General features: G+C 39.3%; 1 long non-coding RNA gene across 1 annotated transcript in view; it reads right to left on the bottom strand.

Annotated features, from left to right (window-relative positions):
• The window catches only part of LOC138784619 (uncharacterized), a 40,519-nt gene extending 23,707 nt beyond the window's left edge, over positions 1-16,812 (bottom strand). Inside the window, exon 1 of the long non-coding RNA XR_011361890.1 lies at positions 16,675-16,812. This is a non-coding gene — a long non-coding RNA (uncharacterized lncRNA). The remainder of the gene's footprint in view (positions 1-16,674) is intronic.
• Between the last annotated feature and the right edge of the window lie 317 nt (positions 16,813-17,129).

Here is a 17,129-nt window from a genome sequence, read left to right as displayed (position 1 = left end):
GATTTTTTAGCCAAAACAAGGAACAGACTATAAACAGACAACAGGTCATAAAGAAAAGACTGAGATTTCAAATCCATTCCTGGTTTTAGCTTTAAAAATCTGTCAGATAAATTGGTCAGAAATCTGTTGGTGCAATAGGGCTCTTAGATCTTCTTGATCTAAAACCTTCATGGCATCTCCAGTAATCATGCATTTATCTATTCCAGTAGTGGGGAATTTCTGGTCTGTGAGATCCTATGGTCCAACAATGATACAGATGGGTGGGCAAGACACAACAGGCAGGTTCCCAGTTAGTACCAGTGTATGCACAGTGTAAAGGAGAAGAAATGCTCCAAACATCTACTGTACTTATCCCACTTAAAGCAATGGCTTTCATATACCTACAGGACAGATTCCATGATCTGATACTGCTGTGATGTTATGGGTGCAATGTGACATTAAAAAATTCAAGTTTTGTGCACATTTTTTTCTGCAAATGAGCCCCTATAGTCCCACTAGTGTAGCTGCACTTGGTTAGTTGTTTTAGTGCAGTTTGTTATGGTGTTATGTTTTGCATGGTTCGGTTTGAATGGAAAAAATGGACAAATGTACAAAAAGAAAAAAACAACAACTTCACAATGTTGCCTGTTTTGGGGGTTTGTAAATGTATAGATATGGGATGGATGGGTAGATGATCCTAGGTCTACAAGGTGAAATTGTAGGGGTTGTAGGAGTTTAGGAAAATATCTTATAAATACATAGACATTACTAGAGATGATTGAATATACAGTAATAATGAAGCAAATTGCTGGGCAAACAGGTAAGCAATTGTACATGCTTCTGCAGCATTTTTCTTAGCTGATGTTGGAGTACCCCTTTAGTGATACCCAGCTATTTTGCAGGAAGCTCAAGTGGCATAAATATCTCTCATTACAAGAATAACATTTGGCAATGACATCGGAAGATCTTACAGGTGTTAGATTATTAGTTTAAAAGTGTACTCCGCCTGTACTCCCTGAATGCTACTTTTCCATAAAGGCCAGATTTGTGGAGCACATGACTAATAGTTTCCCTATGGACAGATTCTGCCACCTAAGCTGTGGCTCTCTGAGCTCCTTCACAGTGATGATGGGCTTCTATGCTGATTCTCTGATTAGAGTTCTCCTTGCCTGGGTTGTCAGTTTAAATGGCCAGCCATGCAATGATCGATCATTGCTGTATTAAGTATATTGCAGTAATCTCTATGGGAAATCACTGCAGTAATACTGAAAGTACTCCAGGGGGACTAAATAATAAAGTATAATGTAAAAAGAAAAAAGTGTTTTTATTAATAAAAAAAAATCCCCTCCCCTAATAAAAGTTCCCATTTTATAAAAATAAATAAACAAACAAACATATTTGGTATCACCGAGTGCATAATTGTCCAAACAATGAGGTTATTACATTCTGTAAAAGGAGCAAGTGCAAAAATCCGCCAAAGTGCAAAATTGCGCATTTTTTGTTTAATCAAATCCAGCAAAATTGTAATTAAAAGTGATCAAAAAGTCGCATATATGCAAGTAAGGTACCAATAGAAAGTACAGATCATGGCACAAAAAATGACACCTCACACAGCCCGAGCAATTTTAAACACACATTTTTTTTTAAAGGTTTTAATTTTTTAAACACTGTCAGATAAAATAAGTCACATAAATTACATATCGTTTTTAATCTTACCGACTTGAAGAACATATATAACATGTCAGTTTTAATATAGAACGAATGGTGTAAACACGAACCCCCCCCCCCACACACACACACACACAAAAATGAAAACAAATTCCCTTTTTTTTTTCAATTTCACTGAACAAATAAAATTTTTTCGGTTTCACAGCATACTTTATGTAAAAATTAAGTCTGCCATTGTAAAGTACAATTAGTGGTGCAAAAAATAAGGGCTCATGTGGGTCTCTAGGTGAACAAGTGCAAGTGCTATGGCCTTTTAAACACAAGGAGGAAAAAACAAAAACGCAAAAATGAAAATCTGCCCGGTCCTGAAGGGGTTAATGAATCAGCCACTGCAGCATCTATTTTTTTCATGCCAAACTGCAGTCGTAGGAACTTGTTAAATTCAATCCCCCCGCCGCCTATTGTATAAAGCTCAAATAAAATACACTTAGGTTTATGCGTGTAATGGAGACAAATGCAGAAAAGGTCAAGGGGTATGAATACTATTTTCACTATATTGTAGATCACACAATTTAAGATAATATGCATTAAGAACCTCAAATTTACAGGCATAGTAAATACAGCAGTAATATCATTTAAAAAAGTACATATTAAATTAGCATATATCTTATTGTATTCTTTAGAATAAATAAAATAAAAAATATAAATAGTTTACGAGACAAATGAGACAGAGAAAGGTGTTATGAGTACCACATAATACATATGTGACCTCAAATTTAACACCATGTATTGAATTTATAGAACCTTATTTTTGCTCAAAGTTTACAAAGCATAAAAAGCAAAGCGCTACCCTTGGAAATTCTTGACAATTTGCGAATAGCAAGTCAATAATGCACCAAGATAGTAGATACTTGAGTCTGTAGGGAGCTTTATTCAGGGATAGAAAGACCATATTTTAATCTTCAAGGACTAAAGATTCAATTTCCTTATGTTGAGCACCACAAAAAAATTTAAAATTGCTTCACTGGTTTTTTTTTGTTTGCTCTCCTCTAGATCAATAAAAAGGATCTATAGCAAGTACAGATTGAACTTGAGAAACCTAGGCCCCTTTTCAATCTCTAAAGTCATAGCTGTAGCAAGTGTATTTTACTCGGTTCCATTTGTTTGTTTTAATAAAAAGTGAAGATAATGGTAAAATATATATTTTGTTACTCTTGTTCTTTGATGCAAACATTTTTTTTAAGTTAATATAAGATTGTTTTGGTCAGGAAAGGTTAACAGATGATTGTACTGAGGGAATTATATGCAGTAGATTGCACGGATATAGAACGGCAAGTGATTGATTACTTATGTTGGAAGTATGGTGGTGCAGAACTATTGGATTCATCTCCATGTCTCTGCTATTAAGCCCAGCTAGTTTTGCACTAGATACAAAGTACAATAGCACATTATCATCATATAAGTTATTGTGTAAATATTATCATTTTAAAATATCTGAATAATTTTATTTTTCACAATTTTAAGAAAACTTACAAGCTTTTTATTGCTGATCCATTGAACTGTTTTATGAAATAAGGAAATAAAACAATAGTATATTACTAGTATTATCTGATCTTTAAAGGAATTTATTAGGTTAGATAAGCAGGTTTTTAGTAGGGCACAGTGTAATGTCCCAGAGCTGGGTCCATTGTCTTTTCTAGCAGCAAGGTATAGGTCAGGACTAGAAATGAGCAAATCGCTCATGTTTGATCAGTGCTCTACTCATCAAGCCGCCTGCCTGTCAGTGCTGCTCCGCTACCTGCAACTCCACCCTGAGTGTAATGGAAAAGCTGGATCCAATTCTGGGAAACTGGGAGGAGTGGCAGGGAGCAGAGCAGCTCTGAAAGGCTGGCGGCTTGATGAGAGGAGCACTGATCAGATGAAGATCTTGCTTAGATGAGCGATTCTTTCATCTCTAGTTGGTAATAGAGACGAGTGAATAGTGAAATATTCGATTCGATTTGATTCGAATAGCTCCCGAAATTCAACTATTCGATTGAATATCGAATCCCATTACAGTTTATGGGAAAAATCTTTGGGACTTGGAAATCAAGATTCGGCCACTAGAAGGTCACCAAGTGCCCAATGAAACCTCAGGAAATAGATGCAGACTGCGCAAATTTGTGGTAGCAAGATAAAAGGTATTATCCCACAATTACAGTATACAGCCGTATACACTATCAGTGGGTATACACACTGTGTATATACACTGCCTGTCTCACAACAGCTTATACAGTGTATACACACTGCCTGTCTCACAAATGCTTCTACAGTGTGTGTATACACTGCCTGTCTCACAACTGCTTATACAGTGTGTGTATACACTGCCTGTCTCACAACAGCTTCTACAGTGTAGACACACTGCCTGACTCACAACAGCTTCTACAGTGTAGACACACTGCCTGACTCACAACAGCTTATACAGTGTATACACACTGCCTGTGTCACAACAGCTTGTAAATGTCTGTTTTTATATAGTTTCAGCCTTAAAAAGGGCTTTTGGGGGTCCCTTCCTACCAAACTTCACCTAAAACCTTCCTCTCCCTGCTTTACAGACTGTCCCTCTCTAGTTCCAACCAGCAAGTGACATGAATCTCAAATCATTATTCTTTTATTCAGGAGGTCACATGGTTTAGCCAGCCAATCACAGTTAGAGTTTTTTTTTTAAGTCCTGCCTACTCCTAGTGCCTGTCCCTACCCCTTGCATGTTTATTGGCTGGAAAAAAGTGCCAGGGGATGTGGGAGGGCGAATCAAATTTTTACTGCGTTTTAGCACGGATATTTGCCTGCGGTCGAATACCTCGAATAGCGTACTATTCAATCGAATAGCTGTTCTGTGCGGGCTGGCGAATGGGTGCGCTGTCACTGTAAGTTATGCTGTGGCCACCAAGAGGGGTTAATTTACATATGCGCAGCGGGATGTCAATCTCGCTGCGAGTATGTAATGTCATAGGGTTGAATGACACTGGATCTGCAGCGGATTTTGCTGCAAATTCGCAGTGTAAAATCCGCTGCGGATACGGTACGTGTAAAGGCACCCTTACTTTACAACATGTTTATAACGGATGGACAAGGCAGAAGGAGGCTGATCCCCTGGATCACTGAGGAGCGCTGATGAACCTTCTCCAAGGTGCAGAGCCTAAGGAGCTCCCAATTTCACCAGAGCTACTAGAACTAGATGCTCTTCTTTTGCTGTGGCCACACTTCAAAATATAAAGAGGCACTTTTAGACTGAAGCTGAGAAGCTGAAATGAAGCAAGATCCAAACGGATAGAAGGATGCTAGGAAGTGAGGAAGTGGCAGATAGCCAGGGAGCTAAGATATAGTTTGCTAACTGAAACACACCCACAAATTAGCACAGAGGTGTGGAGGTGGTGGCTATATATACCCTCAGGTGAATAAGCTTGAATTCTCAAGAACCTGTGGGCTGAGCTATAAATACAGTTGATCAGGCACATGCCTGCCACTAGAGGGAGCCCAATCTTCCAGAAAGCCAGCTCACAGTAGGAGTGTACAGATGACCACAGGACAGAGTGGCCTGCAGCAGGTAGGGGATAACTAACACAAACACATGCCGTTAAGGTTTTTTTCTGCCTTTAAATTTAGTATGCTCTTGTTAAACCCCCAGTCTACATCTTGAACAGAGGATCTGACAGATTCCTATAAGTAACATTATTTCCTATAATCTAAGATGAGTTCGGTTTAATGGATACACTGCAAGCTTTTGCATGCAAAGACCTATTGGCTACAATGTTATTCTTGGGAGTATTGCTTTATTTAATTATTCCTTTCTAAATTAAACATTGATTAAATCATTTTCTTCAGTTGTGTCATGTGACCTCCTGGTGACTTCCAGAAAATTACATGCAATCTGTGCTCTATATGGGATCCCCATCCTTGCCAGTAAAACCTCCTGTATAATTAAATGCATGTAGGACCGGATTTAATGCATGAAGGGGGTTAATAATCTAATCTCCAGGTGTGTTCAAAAGCAATAAGTTAACTACTTTATGATGCACAAAAGCTACAGTATGTGCAGTATGAACAAAACTAAATTGGGTTGGTTAAGGTATACAGATGTGGAAGAGCTGAATTTGTTTTTTTGAGGTTTACTGATGTAGCAGAGCTGAATTTGGTTGGTTAAGGTATACAGATATTGCAGGGCTGAATTTGTTTGGTTAAGGCATACAGATGTAGCAGAGCTATATATTGCTGCTCTATTAGAAAACATAAGGCCGGGTTCACACACCTGGCAGTGTCACAGAACAGCCGGTGTCAGTAATGATCATCCCGGCCAGTACTGCAGTTGTGCAACCGTATCCCGATTCACCATGGCACACAATGGGGAGTGCGGCCAAACTTAGCAGGGAGCATGGAGGGGTAAACATAACATGTTTATTATGTTTTCTAATAGGGCAGCATTATTTGAAAAACTGTCTAATTGAAATGCAGATGTAGCAGAGATGAACTTGGTTGGTTAAAAGGGTTTAAGGTACACCTAAAGAGAGTCATAAGATTCTGTATTTCCTCCGCCAGCAACATAGTGTTGTGCATCTCTTTACTAGCAATGAGACGCTGATACCATAGATTTTCTATGTTTTAGCCTTATATCTATGTTAATCTGTGGCATGGTTTCTGATCTGCTCTGGGTTTCTCCATATGCAGTATATGTAAGTATAGAAAAGAGTGTTTATTAAACGAGAACATGCCGTATTTTTTGTGTATGAAAATCATAACAATTACAGTAAAATACATAGACAAAAAGCAGGATATACCCATCAATGTGCAACGTTTCGATCTCTTATTAAGATCTTTCTCAAGCAACCAGAAAGATGAGAGATCGAAATGTTGCACATTGATGGGTGAATAAAAAACTTTTTTTCATTCACTATATACTGGAGTGCCGCCTCGTACAAAACTTTGTTGTGGATTTGGAAGCCTGGGTCTGGCTACCTGAGTTCGAGCACCCACCCGAGCCTTTGAGCCAACACACACATACACAGTCACACAAAACAACTACCTCTTTGCTAGTACAGTGGAGCTTGTACTTTCTCACTTGACCATACTCCCCTCACTTGCTCTCCCCTAAATCCTGGGACTTTCATGAAGGGGACAGATGCAAAGCTAAGAAGCTGAGATGAGGAGGCCACAGGACATAAGGCACAGGGAGAACTTCAGTGACTTCCTGGTCACCATGTGCTGTTTGATCTTTGGAGACTAAGGTTCCTCACGTCCCTCTCCTCTCTGGTCTGACAGCTAAACAAACTCCTGGAAACTGCCCTTTCCTTCTGCTATGTACAGCTGCATCTGAAGACAGGCAGTGAAGCACAGTGAATTTACAGGCATGAGACTTGTTTAATTGTGGCTCCTGTACACTTCTTCCAGCTTCAGGCAGGTGAATGTCCCTAAGTGGTGGAGACCCCGGGCACTTGCTTTGGGAGCCTTCCCTTTAACCCCTTCATGACCAAGGACGTAACTGTACGCCCTCGGTCGGGGAGGGGAGTTCAGAGCGGGGCCACTGCGATCCCACATGTTATTTATAGCCCGGGACCGCGGCTATTAGCGGGCACGGTTCTATCACCGTGCCCGCTAATGAGCCGTTTAGACGCAGCTGTCATGGCTGACAGCTGCATCTAAACTGCTCTTTGTGCCCCATCCCTCGTGTCCAGTGGGCAGATCGCCCCCCACGATGCAAAGGAGGTGCAATACATTTAACTTATTCGGCTGGGCCTCAGCGTTGGAATGACACTGTTCCCGGCTCGGTATTCTGCTAATCTGGTCTGCAGCAGACCAGAGCAACAGACCACCGATCTTATGGATCGGTGCTCTGTAATATACACAGCATTGATCTCAATGGGAGATCACCCCCCTTTTTTCATTTATAAATGAAAATAAATAAACATATTTGGCATCGCCACGTGCGTAATCGCCTGAACTATTAAATTATCACATTCTTAATCTTGCACGGTAAATGGTTTAAGTGCAAATACCTGCCAAAGGCCAAAATTGTGCATTTTTGGTTGCATCAAATCCAGAAAAACTGTAATAAAAAGCGATCAAAAAGTCACATATATGCAATCAAAGTACCAATAGAAAGTACCGATCATGGCGCAAAAAATGACATCTTATTCTTAAAAGCCATCAAATAAAATAAAAGTTACACAAGTTATATATCGTTGCAATCGTACTGACTTGAGGACATAGATAACATGTCAGTTTTACCATAGCACAACCCCCCCCCACCACCAAATTAAAAAAAGTGTTTTATTTTAAATTTCAGTGCGCAATTTTTTTTTTCTGGTTTTGAAGCACATTTTATAGAAAATAGAAGTCTTTCATTGCAAAGTACAATTAGTGATGCAAAAAATATGAGTTCGTGTGGGCCTGTAGGTGAAAAAAAAAATCTAAAATTCTTACGGTCCCAAAGGGGTTAATCCAGCCCTGAATACATGTATTTTTACACAAGTCTTATCAAGGATACTGGTAATCCAAATACAGCTCCTGTCACACAGTTCTAATGTAGGAGATGGCAGCTCAACCTTACCGACTGTATACTTATGGTGTGAAGAAAATTACTGTGTCCTCCCAGCACGCAAAGATGGTGCATTGTGGGATTGATAAAGCACAGGGGCAGATAAAGCAGGTTGAAATGTGAAAGTAAAAAAAAGTGGATGATCAAAATCAGGCTGGACTATAAAGACATGAGAACTATATACATAGAAGAAGTCTAGAATAGTCAGATTTACCATGATGAACACCAAACAGTGGAATCTAATATTACCCCTATGCTAGTATTTGAATTACAGATAGATTTTTTTTTTTTTTTTACAGCTTCTGCATTTAGACATGCAGTGCAGTCTATAATTCATATTTTTCATCGTTTACATGAATTGGATCAAACATGAAATCCAATGAGGCTAATCAATGACAGAAGTTTGCGATTCAGCTGCAGATTTCTGTCATGTATTATCTATAAAATCCATGACAGATTTGTATATAGCTAACCATGCTCTGTGAACATGGTGGTATGATTACTCCTAAATCCACTTATAAATATTATGTAACAACAGTAAGATATACAAGCAAAAAAATAAAATAAATTGTTATTGAAGCAAGTCATGTATTGAAACAGCAAAAATCAAAGTGTAGCATAAATCAAGTGCTATTATAAGATACACAGACTGATAATCTCTGGCAAAATAATAATAAAGAAGATTGCTGATCATTAAAAAAAACTATCTTCTTCAAAATAACTTTTTTTGTTTTGTTTAATTGTTATAGAAAAATCAACACAACTAGAGTAGATCAATGCCATCCTGACATATACAAAGAACATAGGACAATAATTTGCTGTGTATTTTGTTTTATTATACTAGTAATTACTTTAAAAAGAAGGAATAAATATGTATGTTGCATTTATTTTTCCATACATGAACAATTCAGGAGCACTGGTATTCCTCCCGGAAATGTATAATCAAATTGACATTTGGGCGAGACTTCTTTCCCTTTCAAGTTGTGTTTACACATTGCAATTTCATTGCTGTATTGCATCATTTTATTGCAATGCTGCATCAATTCTGTAAAGACGCTACAGTACTGTAATGAAGTTCCAATGTGTGGGAACCAAGTATTAGTGGTGTGCATTACTATATTTTCCAATTAGCACTGACTAACTACTATGCAAGGTCTCAAATGATCAAATAGTAGAATGTTAATTCCCAGTCATTAATAAACCCCTTGACCACCTAGGGTGCACATGTACACCCTGGGTCGGCTAGGGGAGTTCAGGGGAGGGTCCCGGGACTGTGGCAGTTAGCAGTGCCCACTAATTAGCTGTTTAAATGCAGCTGTCAAAGCTGACAGTTGCATTTAAATGGCTGTTTTCCTCCATCCATGGTGGTCTAGTGGCAGGACCGCCCCCAGCAATGTGATCATGAAGGAGTGGTCCCTGCCTCTTGCTGGGCCAGGGCTATGTGCCGTAATGGCGCTGATCCCGCCTTGGGAATCTATTGCTTTTGGCTGCCGCAGGCCAGAGCAATAGATCACCAATTTCATTGATGTATGTGTTAAAAACTGTATGAATGTAAGTTTGAGTACTTAAAAGGGTGAAGACTTCAAAATGGGGTAAATTATGGGTGTTTCTACAGGCCTCTTAAATATAACCAAAAACTGAATTGATGCCTAACGAATTTCTCAGTTTGAAATTTTCATGAAAAATTTAAAATTTCTACTAAACATTTACGACCTCTAACATCCTAAAAAAGTTAAAGCATGTTCACCAAATGCTGCCAATGTAAAGTAGTCATGTTCTAGCTAGATATGAAGTAATAAATAATTTATGTAGTATTACTATTTTCCTTATTTGCAGAGACTTTCAAATGTAGAGAAATGCTATTAAAAAAATCACAACATTTTGGAGTCTTTCACAAAAAAAATTCTAAAGCTATAAACCCAAATTTATGAATATGTAAAAAAAAAAACAATCTTGGAATCACAAGGATCGGTAAATGCATTCCAGATTTATTGATTCTTAAAGTGACACCTAATATTTTAAAAATTTAGCCGTGTCATAAATGCCAAAACTGTCTGTGTCCTCTAAGGGTTAAATAAGTTGAAGAAAGGCCTGGATGCTTTTCTTGAAAAATATATTATTACAAGTTATGGACATTAGATTTCTGGTAAAACGTTGATTCAGTGATTATTTTGATTGTCATTGGAGTCTGGAAGGAATTTTTGCCCTTTGATGGGACAGTTGTCATCTCCCTCATAAGGGTTTTGCCTTCCCCTGGATCTATACAGTTTCTCTAAGTTGAACATGATGGACTCTTGAATTCTTTCAACCTTAATAACTATGTTACTATGTAATAAAAGTCTGAATCACCCCCCTTTTTTCTATTTTATAAATAAAAATTAAATAAATAAATAAGCATGTTTGGTATCACCATGTACTTAATTGCCCCAAATTATTGCATTTCTGATGCTGATTTTTGTCACATCAAATCCAGAAAAATTGTAATAAAAAAAGATCAAAAAGTTTCATATGTGCATTCAAGGTACCTGTAGAAAGTACAGATCATGACGCAAAGAATGACACCTCACACAGCTCCATAGACCAAAGGATAAAATTGTTAATGGTAATAGAGATGGTAATGGTAAGAGAAATTTTATTTCTTTTTTTTTTTTTTTTTTTTTAGTAAAAAATTTAAAAGCTGTCAAATAAAATGAAAGTTATATAAGTTATATATCATTGTAATCATATCAACTTGGAGAATATAGATAACATGTCAGTTTTACCATAGGGCGAACGGTGTAAACACGAAAAAAATTCACCATCCAAATCATTTATACCGGTTTTGCAGCAAAATGCAAGGACTATGGCCTTTTAAACACAAGAAGGAAAAAACGAAAGAGCAAAAATGAAATTTGGCCTTGTCTTCTAAGGATTAATTTAGCTTTTTTCAGGAAGAACAGCTAAACAACAGCAAAAAAAAAAAAATAGTTTTAGGTAAATATGATCCATAATTCTACGGGCAATTCAAATATTAGGGCTAAAGGGTAAGATACCTCCACACAGGGTCTGGTGAGCTGGATAAATATTAACCCCCAATGGTCTCAATAGTGTGTCTAGCCATGAGGACCATTGGGAGTATTTATTTATCCAGCTCACCAGACCTTGGGTGGAGGGAAACTTGCACAAAACTTGTGTAGAACCTATTGACTGACCTTTCCATTCAATATCTATACAAAACAACATGACTTCATAGGACATACATATACTTGCAGATCACATAATAGCGTGTGCTTCATTGCATATAGATGGTATAAAAAAAAAGGCTTAGGGGCTGACAAGGCAATCTGGATTATTTTCAATCTTTAGTCCTATTAAAAGCTCTTTAATTAAAATACATTCATCTTTTATAAATCATATATTATTTAAGAATGGAAAATAACTATTTTAGCAATTACCGTACACAGACTCTATTTCTTGACCTCTCATTTGTATTTAATTCAGGCATCATTACATATGCTGGATGCAGCATACAAAACAACACAGTGAAATCCACCTTATTTCTGAATGTATTGTTAATGCACCCTGCATCTGTTGGCCCATTCAGCATATTTAGTTACTGTTCTAGCTGAGACATTCACTGTATTTCTGGTTATTCTTACATAGTACTATGAGACATTGATATAGGACATTATGTTGAACATGTGAGCTCTATACTGCTGCATTTATATTACACACTTTATCAAACCACTTTTACTATCATTTGGAAGGATATGCAATAAAGTAAAACCATTAAGGAAGAATTGTTTTCTACTTCTTGCTCTGCTTTATATTAGGAAATTGTTTTAATTAAATAATGGTCTTTTTAGCTATTAATTGTTAATGGTGCTGTCAAGACAATGAATAATATATTATACATTTTAAGAAAATACTTTGTTTAATAAACATTTTTCCTATTCAAAATTGATAAATGTTTTAAATACTGAAAATGAACAGGATTTAGTCATACAGGCAACAATGATGAGTTGGTAAAACTATGCTGTAATGAGAAAAAGACCTAAAGTGATTTAAAGGTGTTTAATATCTGCTCCATGAGACCCTAAAAGAATCACCTTTCAGTCAATTACAAAAGTACTGACCAACTTGTCTATTGTATTGCTCTATCAGTACAGTTCCTGCCACGAAAATAATGAATACTGTATTGTCCACAATTAGTCCTTTTGCAAATATTGATAAGTTTAAACGATTAGTACACACAGTGTAGTGATTGCTATTATATTCATCTGCAAAAAACAATAGATCACAGAAATACAATAACAATAGAACAGGAAATCACAGGTTGGTTCACACATGGCGTTCTGTTAAAAAAACAAAAAAAAAACAAAACCCAGCAATAATAATAATAATAATAATAATAATAAAAATACATAGCATTTTAGTAAAGGGAAAAAAGTGTAAAATATATATACCATCCCAAGTGCACCAAATGGACTAGGAGGCATACCAATATATAACATCTGTTACTTAAAAATAGCACCTTTAGGATGCCCTAACCTGATAATAGATTCCTATTAACCTCTCCTTCAATCCTATACCACCAAAGTTAGTGACATTGATGTTTCCATTACCTAATCTAAATCAATGGTTACTCCTATAGTCTTAAAATATGGTAATTAAAAAAATAAATTCTATAATATATATATATATATATATATATATATATATATATATATTAAATTTACATAAAATCTATTAAAAAAAATGCATACCATGTTAATGACCCATATAACTCTGTGATGAAATCTGCACCATCATTCATCACATGAGGGCAATAACACCAAAAAGGACTGATTCTCTTTTTGTTTTGAATTTTAAGGAAAGAAAATTAATTTTGAGGGGAAAAAAACTGATCTGGGAAAAGGGCATGGTAATGGTTGTGTGTAGGGATGGTCAAAACCTGCCGAGGTTCGGGTTCGTATGAACCCGAACGCTCGGCAAAAGATTCCCGCTGTCTGGCTATGGCTGTATCCCAGTTTTCTAGGCGGTCCTCCACGGAGCGGGCAGACAGCGGGAATCATTACCGAGGGTTCGGGTTCGTACGTACCCGAACCAAACTCGGTTCGGACCATTGCTAGTTGTGTGACAAAACCGTGTTACTGATATATCTGGAGTAAAGTTAAAGTGTACCTGTCATTTGGAAAAACTTTGGACATGTCACAGAGACATGTCAAAAGTTTTGATCGGTCCAGGGCTGAGTGTTCAGACCCATACTGATTGGGAGAAAAAGTGGGAGAGGACGCACTTCCGCCTAGTCCCCTCTCGCTCTGCGTTAGAAAAATAGTCAGGCTCATAATGTAAATCTATTTGTTAAACAGAGCGGGCCTCTCCTGCTGGTTCTTTTGAACTGCAGGGGTCTTAACACTCAGACCCAGACCCATCAAGACTTTTGACATGTCTCCATGACATGTCTAAAGTTTTTACAAATGACAGGTGAACTTTAAATTCTGCAAATCTGTAATCTTTTAGTCGACATTGCAAAAATAGCCCTTTAACCCTTTGAGGACCAGGCCCAAAATGACCCAGTGGACCCAGTGACATTTTGATCATTGCGCTTTTGTTTTTCCCTCCCCTCTTCTAAGAACTCTAGCACTTTCAGTTTTATATCTACAAGGCCATGTAATTGCTTGTTTGTTACAGGAATAGTTGTACTTTGTAATAGCGTCTTTCATTTTACCATAACATGTATGACGGAATCCCAAATATATTATTTATGAAGATATAAATAGGTGAAATCGTAAAAAAGAATGCAATATCGTAACTTTTGGGGGGTTCCTGTGTCTACGTAATGCACTATATAGTAAAAGCGACATACCATTATTCTATAGGTCAGTCCGAACACAACCATATGCAGGTTTACACAGATTCTCTAATGTTATATATATTTTTTTACTAGAAAATGTACCCGGCGCTGCCCGGGTATAAAGTGTCAGTGTGTATAGAGGGTCCTGTATAACTGTAGTATAGAGTTGGTGGAGGTGCTGTATACCTGTAGTATAGAGTTGGTGGAGGTCTTGTATACCTAAAGTATATAGTTTGTGGGTCCTGTATACCTGTAGTGTATAGTTTGGGGTTCTGTATACCTGTAGTATAGAGTTGGTGGAGGTGCTGTGGCAGTGTTATCCAGTCACAGTATAGTGGTATTGGTCAGGTCCGGTATGGCAGTGTTATCCAGTCACAGTATGGCGGTATTGGTCAGGTCTGGTATGGCAGTGTTATCCAGTCACAGTATGGCGGTATTGGTCAGGTCTGGTATGGCGGTGTTATCCAGTCACAGTATGGTGGTATTGGTCAGGTCTGGTATGGCAGATTCATCCAGTCACAGTATGGCGGTATTGGTAAGGTCTGGTATAGCAGAGTTATCCAGTCACAGTATGGCGGTATTGGTCACGTCTGGTATGGGGGTGTTATCAAGTCACAGTATGGCGGTATTGGTCAGGTCTGGTATAGTAGTGTTATCCAGTCACAGTGTGGTCATATTGGTCAGGTGTGGTATGGCAGTGTTATCCAGTCACAGTGTGGTCGTATTGGTCAAGTCTGGTATGGCAGAGTTATCCAGTCACAGTTTGGTGGTATTGGTCAGGTCTGGTATGGCGGTGTTATCCAGTCACAGTATGGCGGTATTGGTCAGGTCTGGTGTGGCGGTGTTATCCATTCACAGTATGGCGGTATTGGTCAGGTCTGGTATGGCGATGTTATCCATTCACAGTATGGCGGTATTGGTCAGGTCTGGTATGGCGGTGTTATCCAGTCACAATGTGGCGGTATTGGTCAGGTCTGGTATGGCGATGTTATCCAGTCACAGTATGGCAGTATTGGTCAGGTCTGGTATGGCAGTGATATCCAGTCACAGTATGGCGGTATTGGTCAGGTCTGGAGTTGTTATCCAGTCACAGTGTGGCTGTATTGGTCAGGTCTGGTATGGCGGTGTTATCCAGTCACAGTATGGCGGTATTGGTCAGGTCTGGTGTGGCGGTGTTATCCAGTCACAGTATGGCGGTATTGGTCAGGTCTGGTGTGGCGGTGTTATCCATTCACAGTATGGCGGTATTGGTCAGGTCTGGTATGGCGATGTTATCCATTCACAGTATGGCGGAATTGGTCAGGTCTGGTATGGCGGTGTTATCCAGTCACAGTATGGCGGTATTGGTCAGGTCTGGTGTGGCGGTGTTATCCATTCACAGTATGGCGGTATTGGTCAGGTCTGGTATGGCGATGTTATCCATTCACAGTATGGCGGTATTGGTCAGGTCTGGTATGGCGGTGTTATCCAGTCACAATGTGGCGGTATTGGTCAGGTCTGGTATGGCGATGTTATCCATTCACAGTATGGCAGTATTGGTCAGGTCTGGTATGGCAGTGATATCCAGTCACAGTATGGCGGTATTGGTCAGGTCTGGTATGGAGTTGTTATCCAGTCACAGTGTGGCTGTATTGGTCAGGTCTGGTATGGCGGTGTTATCCAGTCACAGTATGGCGGTATTGGTCAGGTCTGGTGTGGCGGTGTTATCCATTCACAGTATGGCGGTATTGGTCAGGTCTGGTATAGCGGTGTTATCCAGTCACAGTGTGGTCGTATTGGTCAGGTCTGGTGTGGCGGTGTTATCCATTCACAGTATGGCGGTATTGGTCAGGTCTGGTATGGCAGTGTTATCCAGTCACAATGTGACGGTATTGGTCAGGTCTGGTGTGGCGGTCTTATTTGGTATGGTATGGCAGTGTTATCCAGTCACAGTATGGTGGTATTGGTCAGGTCTGGTGTGGCAGTGTTATCCATTCACAGTATGGCGATAGTGGTCAGGTCTGGTATGGCAGTGTTATCCAGTCACAGTATGGCGATAGTGGTCAGGTCTGGTATGACAGTGTTATCCAGTCACAGTATGGCAGTTTTGGTCAGGTCTGGTATGGCAGTGTTATCCAGTCACAGTATGGCAGTATTGGTCAGGTCTGGTATGGCAGTGTTATCCAGTCACAGTATGGCAGTATTGGTCAGGTCTGGTATGGCAGTGTTATCCAGTCACAGTATGGCAGTATTGGTCAGGTCTGGTATGGAGTTGTTATCCAGTCACAGTATGGTGGTATTGGTCAGGTCTGGTATGGAGTTGTCATCCAGTCACAGTATGGCGGTATTGGTCAGGTCTGGTATGACAGTGTTATCCAGTCACAGTATGGCGGTATTGGTCAGGTCTGGTATGGCAGATTCATCCAGTCACAGTATGGCAGTATGGGTCAGGTCTGGTATGGAGTTGTTATGCAGTCACGGTATGGTGGTATTGGTCAGGTTTGGTATGACAGTGTTATCCAGTCACAGTATGGCGGTATTGGTCAGGTCTGGTGTGGCGGTGTTATCCAGTCACAGTGTTGCGGTATTGGTCAGGTCTGGTGTGGCGGTGTTAAATGTGACGTGTGGAGCTATTACCTACCAGTCCTGATGCTAATTGGTGAGTGAGGATGGGGCATCTTCAGGTTTAGTGCTCAGGGCAGCAGCAGCTGGTAATACTGCCCTGTATACCTGTATAGATGGAGTAGGGGGTCCAGTATACATGCACTGTATAGATGGAGTAGGGGGGCTACCACTTATTACTGTAGATGTTGTGAGGCAGCTTCCCTAGCAACCACAACTCCCTGTGAAAATGAAAGCAGTAATCCTATTGGTTGCTAAGGCTCCAACTGCTGTGTCTGCTGCAGCTAATTATATCTCCTGTGTGCAGTGAGGAGATTTTCCAATTCATCTTTATGGGGCGCCGCTCTTCCCCCTCCCCCTCCTCTCCTGTACATCTGGCGGGGACAGGACCTTCGCTAAAACCTTCCCGGGCACCCAATGTATCTGTGGGCAAAATTTGGGGTCAAACGGTTCAGGCGTTTGGAAGTCTATCCG

This window comes from Dendropsophus ebraccatus, chromosome 2 (assembly GCF_027789765.1).
Source record: "Dendropsophus ebraccatus isolate aDenEbr1 chromosome 2, aDenEbr1.pat, whole genome shotgun sequence".
Taxonomy (NCBI): domain Eukaryota; kingdom Metazoa; phylum Chordata; class Amphibia; order Anura; family Hylidae; genus Dendropsophus; species Dendropsophus ebraccatus.
The sequence above is the reverse complement of the archived record's forward strand: the minus strand, read 5'-3'. Positions and strand labels throughout refer to the sequence as shown.